Raw genomic sequence first — 15,349 nt, 5'->3', positions numbered from 1 at the left:
AATAACATCACATTCATTTCTTTCCCTTTGAGGACACCGAACAATAAATTTTGGGATACATATGAATAGACCCGACGTCAAAATACCACGCCATTACGTGGTAATAATATTTCATTGAAATGATACGACTAGACATCAATGTTATATAGATTTAATGTTCTATAAATGAACAGGCACGTATGTGACAGAATGCTACAGGAAGATTATTCCTGAGGGTACTTATTTCATAGTGTTTATAACAAAGAGTTTATTCACTTTCGGGATATACAACAATTAAATGATTGAAATTATACATCACTAGACTAGTTAGTGACATTTCATAATCCGGCTTTTCTGTTTTTGTCTCTTAGTTAGCTAAATATAAACGTCCAAGCAATTCATTCTTGTTGGCATTACTTGAGAGATACACCAAATTTGAAGATCAATTAGCCCACGTTACTTGTAAAAAATATACGAAAGTTGATAATATATATATAAAAAAAGATGTGATATGATTGCCAATGAGACAACTCTCAACAAGAGACAAGGTGATAATTGTTAATTCAGATTTTGCAATATACTTGTCATTGAGGCAAATGCGATGTAACTGGTACATAGGTTAATTAATAAGACGCATTTGAAATTCTGAAGGCTTTATACAGTTATTCCTGAAATTGCGTTATTTAATGGGGTTCGTGTTGTTTATTCTTTAGTTTTCTATGTTGTGTCATGTGTACTATTGTTTTTCTGTTTGTCTTTTTCATTTTTAGCCATGGCGTTGTCAGTTTGTTTTAGATTTATGAGTTTGACTGTCCCTTTGGTATCTTTCGTCCCTCTTTTAATCTTGCATACTGTTATTTGAACAGCTACGGGAATAATGAATGCACACAACAATGTCTGAATTTACGCAGTTTGTAAAGGTTGTTCTTAAAAGTCGAGCCAAGCACATCTATAAAGATATGTATCCCCGAGAGACGTACCTTATGAATGGCATTCCAGAATTCAGGAAAATGGCTATTGCTATCTTAAAGTTCGTTTCTGTGTGTGTTGCATTTTAGTGTTTCTGTTGTGTCGTTGTTCTTCTCTTATGTGTTTCCCCTAGTTTTAGTTTGTAACCCGGATTTGGTTTTTCTCTAATCGATTTATGAATTTCGAACAACGGTATACAACTGTTGCCTTTATTTACAAAGTAAAGTTAACTGTAATCCTATTAGAAATGGTGAAATAAAGAAACTCCCTCATAGGTTTGACACATTTATTGACAGTTTTTTTTTCAAAAAGCAAGTCGCGAAATTATATTTAACATCTTTATTACTAAACCAAAAATTAAATATGTTGCCTACACCCCTGCAAGGCATGAAATATACGGATGATGATTTTAATAAAGTAAAATATTTCAAAAGACAATAACGCAAATTCAAATAAAATTGGTTTCTTACAGTTAATATAAACTTCGTAGTCGTATACCTTCAAGGCTGCCTTAAATGAATTGATCATGAAATGAATTTTGTGAATTTTACAAACACAAATATGGAATTCATCTTAGAATTAAAAAAAATCAAGAAAAACCCAAATCGAAACTATAATTTTCACAACACAAGATGCAAGGCTTTAATGTAATATTCCGAAAGTACGACTCAATCATCTCTGATTGACTCCATAAACGTACAAGGACATTAGCTTATGATCTGCTTAGCATTAGTAGATGTAAAATCAGCACTCTTACCAGCTTTCAGAAAGGAAGATGAACTAGGGTTTGTGTTCCCGATTGTCTTTCAAAACAATTTGTTGCTTTGGTGTACAGAATATTTTTGTCTGCCGCTCAGATTGCCCTTTCAATACAATTGATGTGTCGTTATTTAGTGGTTTTTTAAAGAGTAGTGCAGAATGCCTCTGTATTATTTTCCTTTAAGGGTTCAAATTATAATCCTGCGGATGTGTGTATAATGAAATAGTCAGTCTATATCTTAAAATTAAAACTTTTTGAGTAGTTTAAGATATTATGCCTGATTTTTCCAGGTTTCATTATTGCTGCTGAAAATATTTGTGATATTTTAGATTTTACATGCATATCGTTTCAGAATTTTCATGAACATTTGTTTTTTTAATGACTCACAGTTTATTCAGATCAACTCAAATTGAAGTTATTCCAGACATTTATGATTTAAGAACTAAGCGATTCTTTGTTAGAACTTTAAAATACGCACATGCAGCTTTGATGTTTGCAATTTTAGAAAATATTGAAAACGTTTAAGATTAGGTGTAAAGTAAATTCAGATGAAATTGCTTCTACCTGTTTTTAGATCTATTTTGAAACGATGACGTAATAGAAATCACTGCTTTAACCCTTATCGAGAATTGCTTCTTCAGCATATATATGATTTATTTTCTCTGTTGAAATATATTCCGACCATTGATTATATTTTATTGCTACGTTTTATAATGATTTAGTAGAGTGCTTTACCATTTATTGCACAATTATATTAAAGTTTAATTTATAAAAACTCAGAATGTTTAACAAATTCTATCTTTGGGAAATTGAAAATGGCAATTATTTCCTGCTTTACAGCAATAATCTTTATATGTATCACATATTAAAAAAAGAAAACATATAACTTTATTTGTAAATCTTTTAAAGCACGACAAATACGAGTTTCTAAGTTGCTTTTCTTTTGAGTTCATCCCGTTTCATCAATTTAATTTTAAATTAGATTTGATTTGTCATAAGAATTTTCCTCAATAGAACAAAAGCAAACAATAAGTTATTGGATTGTAAATGCAAACGTCTTTAATCTGTATTTATTCTACCATCGTTACAGAAGGTTTTTAATTTCCTGTGAGGCAGACGAAACGACATTGTCACATAATAGACGGCGCTGACAATAACTGACATTGCCTTTCAATTATACGGACACTGTTTGAAATGTACTAATCATATCGATGGCTTCTACCCAAACTTGTAATTCGTACTATAACCGGATTACTTTGTCAAGTGACATGCAGTCTCTATTGGCTAACATGATTAAATCAGGGTCAGTTTCATGTTTCCTTTCTGTGCGAGACGAATCATTTATCAGGCATTCCTTATTCAATAACAGCGAGTAAAAAATGCGATAATTTTGTTGGTGTTGAATATGGTATACATTTATGGTACTGCTATTCTGCTCTTATTCGGTATATTTATAAATATGTTTTGACACTCCTTTAAAAATGTGTTTGTTTTAATTTACCTCCGTCGTCAGTAACGTTAACACCTAAACATTTTAAATCTATGGATGCGTAAATACACTGAAACATTTGGAGCTATATAACCCAAAAGAACCTAAACAGCATAACCGAAATTCATCTGAGGTCAACTTTGTCTAGGTGGAGTTTCAACCTTAGTTTCAATAAAAGATCTTAAACTGCAAGATGCTAATTTCATGGGTGTTAAAATATGTTTATTAAAATCATTCATCCGTACATTTCAGACTTTGTAGATGTGTAGGCAACATATAAAATTGTTGCTTTGGTTATAAATTTTCCATTTGAATGGGTTTGTCTCCTCTTCCATCATTAAGAAACCATAAGAAACGATTGTATATATAATTTCTAGATAACGCATATGACGTCAGAAATCAGTTATCATGATAATTAATTAGGTCGATCAAAATTATATTTTTATCACTAGCCTGATTAAATGAAGTCCATCATGTGATGTATCGAACGGAGTGACACGGAAAATGGAGCTGAAATTCAGAATTTCGGTTTTATCTCAATTTTCATTTCCATCATCAGATATTTACAGACATCATACTGATCTCTTTTATCTACCATTATTCCCTCTATTTATTCGTATTTGCTATTAGAATAAAATGGGAGATCTAAATTGCACAAATGATTTTAGAGTCAATTGAATTGACATTGGCCATTAAAGTGTTTGTCGTGCGTGCTCAGTCAGAATATTGTCTATATGAGATTAATATCAAAATGGCTTTTAGATCAAATACAATTTATTACCATGTTTCAAGTTTCAGATAGACAAAATAATCTATTTTACAGTGACAATGTCAAAAAATAATAGATATTTACAGTTTTATTTGAAACATTGATACTCAAAATCACAAGAAATTATAACGACGAGACGTCACCACAATATGTATTATGTATATTACATCTATACTGAAATTAGATTTGTTAAAAGCATTGGCATAAATAGTCTTTAAGATTATTAACAGATAACAAAATCAGCAGATTATTGGTTGAATTGACCAATTTAACCGCTGAACCATAGAAATAAAATTGTCTAGTACACATACACTTACATTCATACGCTCAGTTGTCCCTTCTTCTATTTTGCGAGGGCTTTCAATTATTTTCTTAAAAGATAGTTCTAATTGAGATGTTAGAAAAAACATTACAAATGATAAATTATTAAACGAGTCATCAAAAACCACAAGTTGAAAAAAACCCAGACAATACCATTTCCGTTAAACGTAAAGACAAAGAAAATGCTACGCAGAAAGCTGCCAATTGAGCAACACCAACTTCCGAATATGCTCCGTAGGGTCAACACTTTGCGATTTAAGCAAATCATATAATTCAACGAGGTAATCACATAAAATCTTAGGTAAAGCATACTTATGTTCTAGTGATATTTACAGAATTTTAAAGAATACACCACAAAATAAATTTCAAGTTGGATTTCAACAGGTATATTGTCCAAGACATCATGAAGAAAAATATTCAAATCTTAAATTCGTAGCATTTTCCAAAAGAAAAAATACTACTGCAAGCCATATAAAATAATTTTTTTTCGAATGATGTTAGATTTTTAAAATAAAATTAAAAAAAAGTGTCATTGTAAATCAGCTATCTATACACCAAAGAACAAATCACAATAAAAGTTCACCGCACAGCATTGAATACTAAGCATAACGTAAATCTAATTCAAAATTTTATAATGCAAAAATATTATCAAGAAAACCTTTAAAAGTGTTATCTTTGATTTTCTATATAACTTCCTTTTTTGTTATATGTTTTTTTGCTTTGTATCGAACTGATTTTTATAGTTTGTTCTTATGTTGTGCTATACTGCCCCATGTAAAGGGAGGATTGAGGGCTCACACACTGTATTCTTTAATGTGTCTGTTCATATAAATAAAAAGTTCAGATACCGACATTTTCCATGTATATAAAACAAATATGGAAACGGCGATTAATACTGTCTCATAATACTTTAATGCTATCAATTAATATTAGGCTATCAATGAATATTAAATAGTAAATAAAGTTTGAAATTATGGTTAACGAAGCTTTAAGATTAGTTCAGTGGTGTGACTATCTGATAATCTATGATATCTTACAATTTCAAAACCTTATTTCTTTACTATTTCTCTCTGATACAAGAATTATACCAAAGTAGTCAAACTCAGAACAAAAAAAATCAGAAAAAAGTCAATACACCGAAAATTAAACAATATATGATATGATATTTTAATTCAGATACGATCTTGATCTTAAATGAAGTTTGGAATTATAGTTAACGATGCTTTAAAATTAGTTCAGCAATGTGACTTTCTGATAATCAAATAATCACACAAAGGAAGGTTTGAATCCCCGAGGAATTCTTTATTTGAACGAATCAGCCACGATTTTATTACATTTTATAATTTAGGAGACACTTTGCCCTACATTAGAATGCATTAGTGAGTCTCAATTTCTATAGTTAAACGTTTCTAATTTAAATCTGAGTAAAGTGATATTTAAGAAGATTAATTTCCAGAGACTATTATATTGAAGTCTTTAAAGGTTTGCCAGTAATAAATCTTAGAGTTTTAGAACATTACTTGTCTATTATAACTCATAATATTTTAATTAGACAATATTCTGTTTTAAACTAAATACAATTGAAACAATTATGTGTATGTGGACAGACCATATGAGTATTGAGACGCGTACGGTTGGACCATATAAGTATACGCATACAGTCTAGGACGAACTGGACCATAAATGAATTTGGAGCGGTCAATTTTAGACAAACCTTTATCAAAATCTTTTATTGAATTTACAAATTAATATATGTTCAACCCTACACAATAATCGGAAAAGATCATATGAACAACTGGTATTAATAGAGTATAAGATCTACCTTATTCATTCTTTTAGTAAGTTTTTGACACGCGTTTATTATATTTTCTCTATGAATTTTATAGTTTTATGTCTAGGATTTTTGACGGTTTTTGTAATAAAGTTCCGAAATATTCCCAAATCTGTTCTTCCGAAATTATGGTTTCTCCCGATAACTTCAGTTTCAGTGAGCATAATTAAATCTCATGTATTACTGACATGCTAAATACACGAGCTTAACAAGTTAGATTAATGTGAGTTTTTTAAAATAGTTAAAATAAAACGTTTTTATTTCATTTCCAGTTGAACTTTCAGTTATGTTGGTCTGTAACGTACATTTCTATCTAATAAACTTGACTAACATATAAAAATTAGGCAGACCCGTACGCGTACAGTCCGACCGTATGTGTATGTGTAAAGGTACGCATAAGGCTCAGACTGTACGCGTACGGTCCTAATAGTCATATGGTCTGGAACATTAGAGGTTAAGCGCTATAAAACAAGGTCGAATCCACCATTTTCTACATTTGAAAATGCCTTTACCAAGTCAGGAATATGACAGTTGTTGTCCGTTTGTTTGATGTGTTTTATCATTTGATTTTGCCATTTGATAAGGGACTTTCCGTTTTGAATTTTCCTCGGAGGTCAGTATTTTATTTTTGTGATCTTACTTCATACCTCAAACTCTCAAATAAGTTATAAACCATTATTTTTATTAATCTACAGAAAAATCAACATATTAACATCAATAGTTTACAGAATAAAAAGCAACTGGTGAGACAATACGATAAACTTTTAAATGATGAAACAAGAAGTTGAAAATGATAAAAAGGAATTCTACTTTAAAAAAAACAACATATTTTTAAATGTTCAAACTCGTCCTGAATATACTGCCTAGCATATGTAGAGTTGATTTTTGATTTTTTAATTTCCTAAATGGCCGCCGTTATCATTGAAAGTGCAAAAATGAAAAAAAAAAATCAAAATGAAGATTAAATGAAACTTAAAACAAATGTTGCCTAGCATATGTTGACTTGACTTTTGACTTTCGAATATCTAAAATGGCTGCGGTACAATGGTTGTGGTCTGTTTTGGAGACCTTACACATGATTACTAGTTGTAATTGTCTTTGCTTTGTTATAGACTCTCTGATAGGATGTTAATGAAGTATATATATCTTCTAAAACAGTTCACAAAAAGTATAATCAATATAGTTCACTGACAGTCTCTTCAAATTTGGAACTCATGACAGAAACGACAACAAGTGCTAGGCAACCCAACGACACAAGACACAACACGTTATAGAATCGTCAACAATCATCCAAGGACTATACAATATGTCTAGCTCTTAACCGTTATCAGTCAAGAATATTTAATAAAAGCAGAGCATGTAAAAATATCTCTATAATACTATTTACATTTTTGTTACCTTGTTGATTGTCCATTTACATCGTTTTTAATCCGTCTTTCAAAATGTGCCCCTTTGATCATAGTTTTTCTGTATTTTAAAACTACATTTTCACTTTTTAAATATCTGTATAGCATGTGCATTTTTGTTTTCTGCTTTTCCCCATAGTAATACTGTTCCCGTATGAAATCTTAAATATTGGTCATAAGACTAGGTAAGGAAACAGAAATATCCATATGACCGCTTGCTCAACATTGAAGTGGGGTAATAGGAGACTTTATTGTGCAAGTACAAATAAATGAAAAAAAATATTTGTATACCTGTTATTTGTACACTAGTCGGCTAATTGCAGGATGATATGAATTAAATGTTTTACATTCTTTATTTATTTAAACGAAACAGTTTACTTGAAATATAAAATACTAAAAGATATGCTATTACACGAATAGACAGGCATTAACTTACCTGAAAATATTTATGTGTTTTTTGACATTTAATCGAAACTAAAAGTGAAATACTCTAACAAATATGGACACAACCAATTAACTGCAATAACTGTTGCATATTAAAGATAAAACCATTATTATTAATATCTAATTATGTAATCTGATCACATGTTATAACTTTTATTCATTAAACAAACCACAAACCAATCAGTTATTGTGATAAAATCAGATGTATGTCACAGCAAAGTCAGTAACAGTTCGGCAGGTAACTATTCTCGTTCCAGACTTTTAGAGACTGTCACAATAATTGAGAATATTTCTGTGTACCATTAATAGATCTTAATAATCAATCTGTGAGTTGCAATTTCAAATTAGTTTAATTATCAGTCGGAGCATATATGTTGCTCACTTATCTATGACACGATGCACATGTATCCTTGACGTAATACAAATTTATTCATGACACGATGTATAGTTCTCCATGACGTTATACACATTTATCCATGACATTATGCTCATTTATCCATTACACTATGCAAAAGTATCCATTACATGATCAGTATAATTTTTATCACATGACTTTAGTGAGATTATACTGGTACTTAGACATATAGGCAACAGGAAATTTTCAAGATAGCTGCCTATTCTTTTAAAGTTATGTCACTGAGATCGGCCGTCTCTTTCAATCCTAATAATCACGTTCCAAGCATTGATATTCACATTTGTGGTTTCGTGATGCCGAGCTCGACTGAAATGGGGAGGTTTAAAACTATGCTTTCGAGCTATTAAAAAATGCGATCACCTTTAAAACTTATTAGTAAGATCACAGGCAATTGTCTGAAAAAAATATACCTCTATTGAAGTACATAGGTAATTTCTTTTTTCAAAGACAAGTTCTTTTGATTGAGAGACGAACATATATTCAATTTTGTATCTTACTCTTGGTCGAGAGTGGAGCGCTTAAAGACAGTCGGCTATGCTTGTCTAAAAAAGAATGCCGTCCAAGATTACTTTTATCTGTAGAGTAAGAAGTGCAAAATCTACAAACAGAGATGTTATGAAAAAGTAATGACCATTGTGACATCAGCGATCAAATGATAGATAAGTAATGTGTGAGTAAAATCCAGAGGAACACAGCTGCTCAATTTTTTTTCTCTTATTCAACATTCACCGGAAGGGTCAGATTCAAATATCTGAAATAAGGCGGACTAGGTGTTTACTCTAAAATATTCCAATCAATTTTGGTAAAGAAAAGTTCAAGAGAAACATAACTCACATTGTTGTTCGAAAGACAACAATTTACGCTGTATATTGTATCATTTCGTGAGCCCGAGTGGATGTAATCGTCGGTAAATGTATCAGTTTACCGGGTTCTGTTTTCTCTTCCAGAGCACCTAAGAACAACCCAGTTTTATTTGGGGTTAGTGTTGCTCGGTCTTTAGTTTTCTATGCTGTGCGTTGTATATCGATTTGTTTTCTGATTGTTTTGTTTTCTTTTTTTGCATGGCGTTTTCAGTTAGTTATTTTTTGGCATGGCGTTTTTAGTTAGTTATGTTTCCGACTTTGAGTTGGAATGAAGGTCCCTTTGGTATTTTTCACCTCTCTTTTGCAACGAATTGTTTCCACCCTGCAATAGTATCAATTGAAATTTTTTTGATTAATCAACATACTGATCGTCAATAAATAATGCAGTATAAATTTCAAAACGGACACATAAGGTTTAAACCAAAGAAGCAGTGCACTGCCGAAAAAGGACAAAAAGGTTTTACAAATGGTTAAGTGAGGAAATCACTTGTTTTAGCTACAGTGCACACTTCAATTATTAAGTAATCTTCTAAAAAATGATGTTCTTACGTAGGATTAATATATCCGGGTTCCGTTTCACAACACTCGCTAAAAATTGGTCAGTCGGTCAATAATTCTCATTTTAGGATAGTAACAGAATGCAGCCTTCCGAACTATTTCCGGGTCCCAGGTAAAACAATTAAAAGAATGACATTTGTAGTTGATTATCACGGAGAATGGTTTCCTGTGAGATACAAATCAGTCATTATTACTGACGTCTAATGAAGACTAGAGTTTACTTGCAGACGTTTATCACAAAGTTAATTGATCGTTGACTTCGTAATTAGTGGGGTTCGTAATTTTAAAGATTTTTGTTATAATTGGAGATTTCCTCGTACATTAACAAAGCGATAAAATTGACATATGTTATCAATGTTTCAAATTCTTGTTTTCTTTAAATGCTCGATAAAAACAAATCAACGAGTGTATTATACTTCAATAAGTACGGAGTATTTGCTTTAGATTTCAATTAGGAATTAAAGGTCACATTGTTGTTGCAAATGGTAAAAAAAAAATAACTGAAAAAAGGTAAATACTTTAAATGAAACATTTTAGTCATGAAAAATACCCGATAGCAAACATCCCGGCAATCGCTTTATATCAACGGATAAGGCATCTTTTATATATAAAAAACAAGCCTGGTACATTCGTATAACTGATTTATCAAATGTCGTTTGCAATAGTGGAAAATGATGACATAAAAGGACAAAATTAACATTTCAATCGAAACTAACTTCAAGTCTTTTGAAGAATTTGTGGATTCTGTTCCGTATCTTACATCTAATGATACTGTAGTATCTTACATCTAATGATACTGTAGTATCTTACATTTAATGATACTGTAGTATCTTACATCTAATGATACTGTAGTATCTTACATCTAATGATACTGTAGTATCTTACATCTAATGATACTGTAGTATCTTACATCTAATGATACTGTAGTTTAACGTTATTTAAATGGTGTGAAACCCAGAAATTTGTACCAGTAAGTATAGTGGTATATCAAATGTACCAGGCTTATAATTTAATTCGTCAGACGCACGTTTAGTCTACACATGCTACATGAATGGACAGAAAAATATCACAGTCAGTCCTCATAATTTAATCAAGATTCTATTTTTTTAATGAAGAAATTATGAAAACAAAAACGTTGATGACGTCACGGACACATACATCACAAATTAATGTAAAAAGATTGATAGTTTAAAAACAAATCAGCCAAATCAAAATTTAATATTTGCATGTTTCTTTCAAATGACATAGTTTAACAGGTACTTTCTTTGAAATGCACAACTGCAGGTTATTCAAACAGACGATACATTTTATTTAAAATATATTTTAGAAATAATCGTTTTCTTTTCTAGATAACATTAATGTACTTTAACAGTTGTTTTTAATTTGAAATTAAGATAATGCTGTATTGCACCGTGTAACTTAAACAAACGTCTATGATAACGTTTTCCTTTGAACTGAAAGGTAAACAAATTACATAAAAAACAACGTAAAACTGAAACAAGATTTATCAGTATGCAATATCAACATATTGACGGAGTCATTAGTGTCGCAGGAAGTGTTTTCTAAACTGAGTTCATTCATTTTTATTAAGGTATTTATATTGTACTATGTATATTTTTTTGTGCAGCGTTTTATGGACTGCTGTGTCCTCTGTTTGTCTTCTTTCTGTTTCAGTTATGTGTTTTTGTTGTTGTAATGATAAACTTATGAAGGCAACAGAAGAATGCCGCTGTTTAAAAGTCATACTCGATTAACAGAAAACAAATCCGGATTCCAAACTAAAACCGAGTGAGACACATGTACTAAGAGGAAAACAACGGAACAACAGAAACACTGAAGTGCAACAAAAGCAAACGCCAATGCAAAAACTAATTAATAACAATTGCCATAATTCTGACTTGGTATAAGAAATTAAAAAAAATGGTGGGTTGAACCTGGTTTCATAGCTAGCCAAACCTCCCGCTTATATGGCAATAATAAAATACCGTTAAGATGGCGAAATATCATGACACAATGCAGTACAAATAAATGCGAAAACACTCAAGACAGAGAAATACACAAATGAATAAGATAATAGTACATTTTGACATATTAACCACACATTAACAACTACAATCTAAAATTAATTTACGGCATGCAGCATAATAAATTTATGAACTGTTCTTCACGCCAATGTATCAACACATCAAAAAGTGACGTCACAGGTAAATTTCTAAAAATTGAATACCTAATCGGAATTCAGTATGTAATGGTGCTATTTGATGCATTATCTATCAATAACAAGAATATTAATACACTAATGGTGTAACTAGTTGCACTCTCTTACCGTGTAAGCCTTTCTTCCAAATAAAACTGTGCAAAAACAAACAAATCCCTTGCATATAGTTGCTCCAATCTAATGTTCTATCTAAGCAGTTTTAACTTTTGGGTGTTTAATACTTACTGGTATATATTTGTCTGTATTGTTTCTGGTTGTCTGATAAAAAAGAATATGAATGTTATGTATAACTTCACGGCATTACTCGAGCAAGGAGAAATTTTGGCCCAAAAAAGCACGAGCGACAAACTTTCTAAGTTAGTAGAAACGAATGGATATGACCTTTTACATCATGATATATATTTTTGGTTTGGTTATCTTTCCTATCTTGATTTTCAATAGAATTGCCTACTGCATGAACTGAAGGTTAATTAGTGTAATAGTCATAGAAAAGGAAATTATTGAGTCGCTGTTTCATTATTTATGCAAACATCCGTTTAGAGACAAGACAGTTACCTTTCATGTAGAATCAAATGTGAGATATCATGCAAATATTTAAAATAAAAACTATACAACGATTGATTAGCATGAACTGCACAATAAATCTACTTACATTTGTTCTAGGGAATAATCGAAGAACTCTTAGTATATAGGAATTTAAAAGAACAACAAGTCTATATACACAGTCGTGCGCATAAAATATAGTCTTTCTATAAAAGATTTAACCAAAAGACAACCAATATGAATAACCATTTTTTCAGACGACTCTGATACTACATTTGAAATAATCAAACTAGTTTTTTAGTTTTGTTTTATAGGCGAACAAAAATTCATCTAGGAATATCTATTAACACGAATATAGATTATACAAACGGAAACCACGTTTTTGAAATGCAATTTAAAAAAAATAAGACGATTTCTATGTGACCAACGTTTCACACAGTTTTTCTAATTAACAAAAGGTTTTGCCAAAAGACGAGTCGTTCTGTGAAAGGCAAATTTACCATAATATTATATATGTGTGCACTGATTATTGCACAAATTTGTTATAGGACATATATTCTTCTAAAGAGACTACTCCGTCGACCTGGGACAGCATGTTTACCCTTAAGCTATGCCTTTATGAACCAAGTCATGCATTCAGTAGTCCTAGGATACAAAATGTGTTGCAAATAAACTGCTGTCTATATGAAAACATTTATGTACGCATTCTTCATGAGGCAGACATTTTTCCATGGACTTTTTTGTATATATTTTAAGGCATGCACACAATTCCTCTTCTAAATACCAAAATGACTGGTTTTTATACGTATTGACACATTTTATCTGCGTCCTAGGACAAACCTTTTTTACTTAAAGATAGTAACTATTGTATACCATTTATTCGATGATAACTATACTTATTACTCAAAATAATCGATAGTCAATGATAACAATAAAACCTGGTAAATGATTTAAGTATTGCCGTGACCAGTTATTGACATAGCCATGTCACACTGAATGAGTGTTTATAGTTTTCTGTGGGAAGCTGTGTACTTTTAAATCAACAGTCATCATTAAAGTGGCACCCACCTAGCTAACAATTGTACGAGTCTGGTCTAATCTTAGAACCTATCAACTTATTATATCTGAAGTTTGTCTTTGGCAAAGATGTCATAAAAACACCCTTTCAGTTCTAATATGCTTATTTTCCTTTTTATGTTCGTGTTTGATATATTGTCACTTTATTATGACCAATATTTGTTATAGCATAAAACTTATAATTAAATCAGAAATGGTACTTTGATTGTATGTTGTTTATGTTCATTCTCTTTATGGGACACTTACAATGATTGATGTTAGTAATTAATTCTAGTACAGCAGAACTTATGTAACTCAATGTCAAAGACATTTTAAAAATTGAAACCGTTTCAGATATTTCAATTGGTGATATGACGTTTACTCTACATTTCCGTTATGAAGATTTAAAGGGAAGTAACTTGAACAACTAAAAAGGTTCAAATAACATCAGTGGCACACGGTTTACTACAATAGAAATTCTGTACGACAATAATATCCTTCAAGTGATCCAAAACCTACAAAAAGCTGAAAACAAAAGAGCCAACGTTAAAGTAAACCATACAAGGAATCAGAGCTATACTTGATGGAGATAAATTCTTGATTTGAAACGATTTCAAATTTTATATCAGCAAAATCCAATAACTAAATTATCTGCATTATCATGCCAGAATCGAAGTACTGGCTGCTTGTTATGTGTTACTTGCAGACAGATTCTAAAAATGAGGGAAAAGGTTAAAACAACCTGCCACGTGGTCTTTTTATCTGCTTACATCTGACAAAGTTCTTTTCAATACTCGTATACTTGGTACGATTTGAAAACAAGAGATGATACACACTGCAAACTGTGCATGTCTTTAAAAAGTCCTTTATCAAATACAGAAAACCGCTTCAAACGCACGAAAGCAATCAGGTGTTATTTTTTTTTAAATAATTTTCAAACTATAATAGAACGCTGAAGAAAACAAAACAATATATAGACGGGTCCTGTTTTACTAGATAACACTACTATTTTAATGAACAGGTATAAAAATTAATCATACATCCTACCAGGCCCCTCAAATTGGATGTCTGACATTTTCTGGTCGTGCACATTTGACGTTATTTTTAGTTTGGTCATCTTTGTATAGAAATATTTTTTGTCAGCAGAGATACACGTTTCATTGTCTGTAAAGGTTTATTTTGGTCAACAACTATTGTTGTATTGATATCGTGTGACATGTACCACAATTCTATTGTATATGCTAGAGTACAAAAAATATACTACAAAAGTATTTTATTACTTTTGTTTGTGTTTATTTTTTCTGGTTATTTTTTTGTCTGCTGGATTCCTTTAGATTGAGGAGTGATGATTTCTTAGGAAACCGTCATGTATATTTTTCGTTTATCTTTGAATCTTAAAGACTTCCCAATAATCAGCCCGATGTGATTAAATGCTAGTATTCAACGATATAAAGAAATTGACTTAAAATCATGCATCACTATATCTTATCTTGTTTTATGCTTGGTGAAATAAAATTCTAGCGTCATTCACAGGCATGCTTTAATGGTATTGCATTATATATCACGATTATAACAATTCGATAATATCAATAAAAATAATTAATATGATTTGCAGGAATGAAAATACAAGTGTTCAAAATTATATTTATGTTAGAGTACAAATTGGAATTCAGTACGATCTAGAATCCGTCTGTTGCAAATAGAAATTTTAATAACTTACAATAGAAA

Source organism: Mytilus edulis, chromosome 8, assembly GCF_963676685.1.
Source record: "Mytilus edulis chromosome 8, xbMytEdul2.2, whole genome shotgun sequence".
NCBI classification, from domain to species: domain Eukaryota; kingdom Metazoa; phylum Mollusca; class Bivalvia; order Mytilida; family Mytilidae; genus Mytilus; species Mytilus edulis.
Note: the sequence above shows the minus strand (reverse complement) of the source record.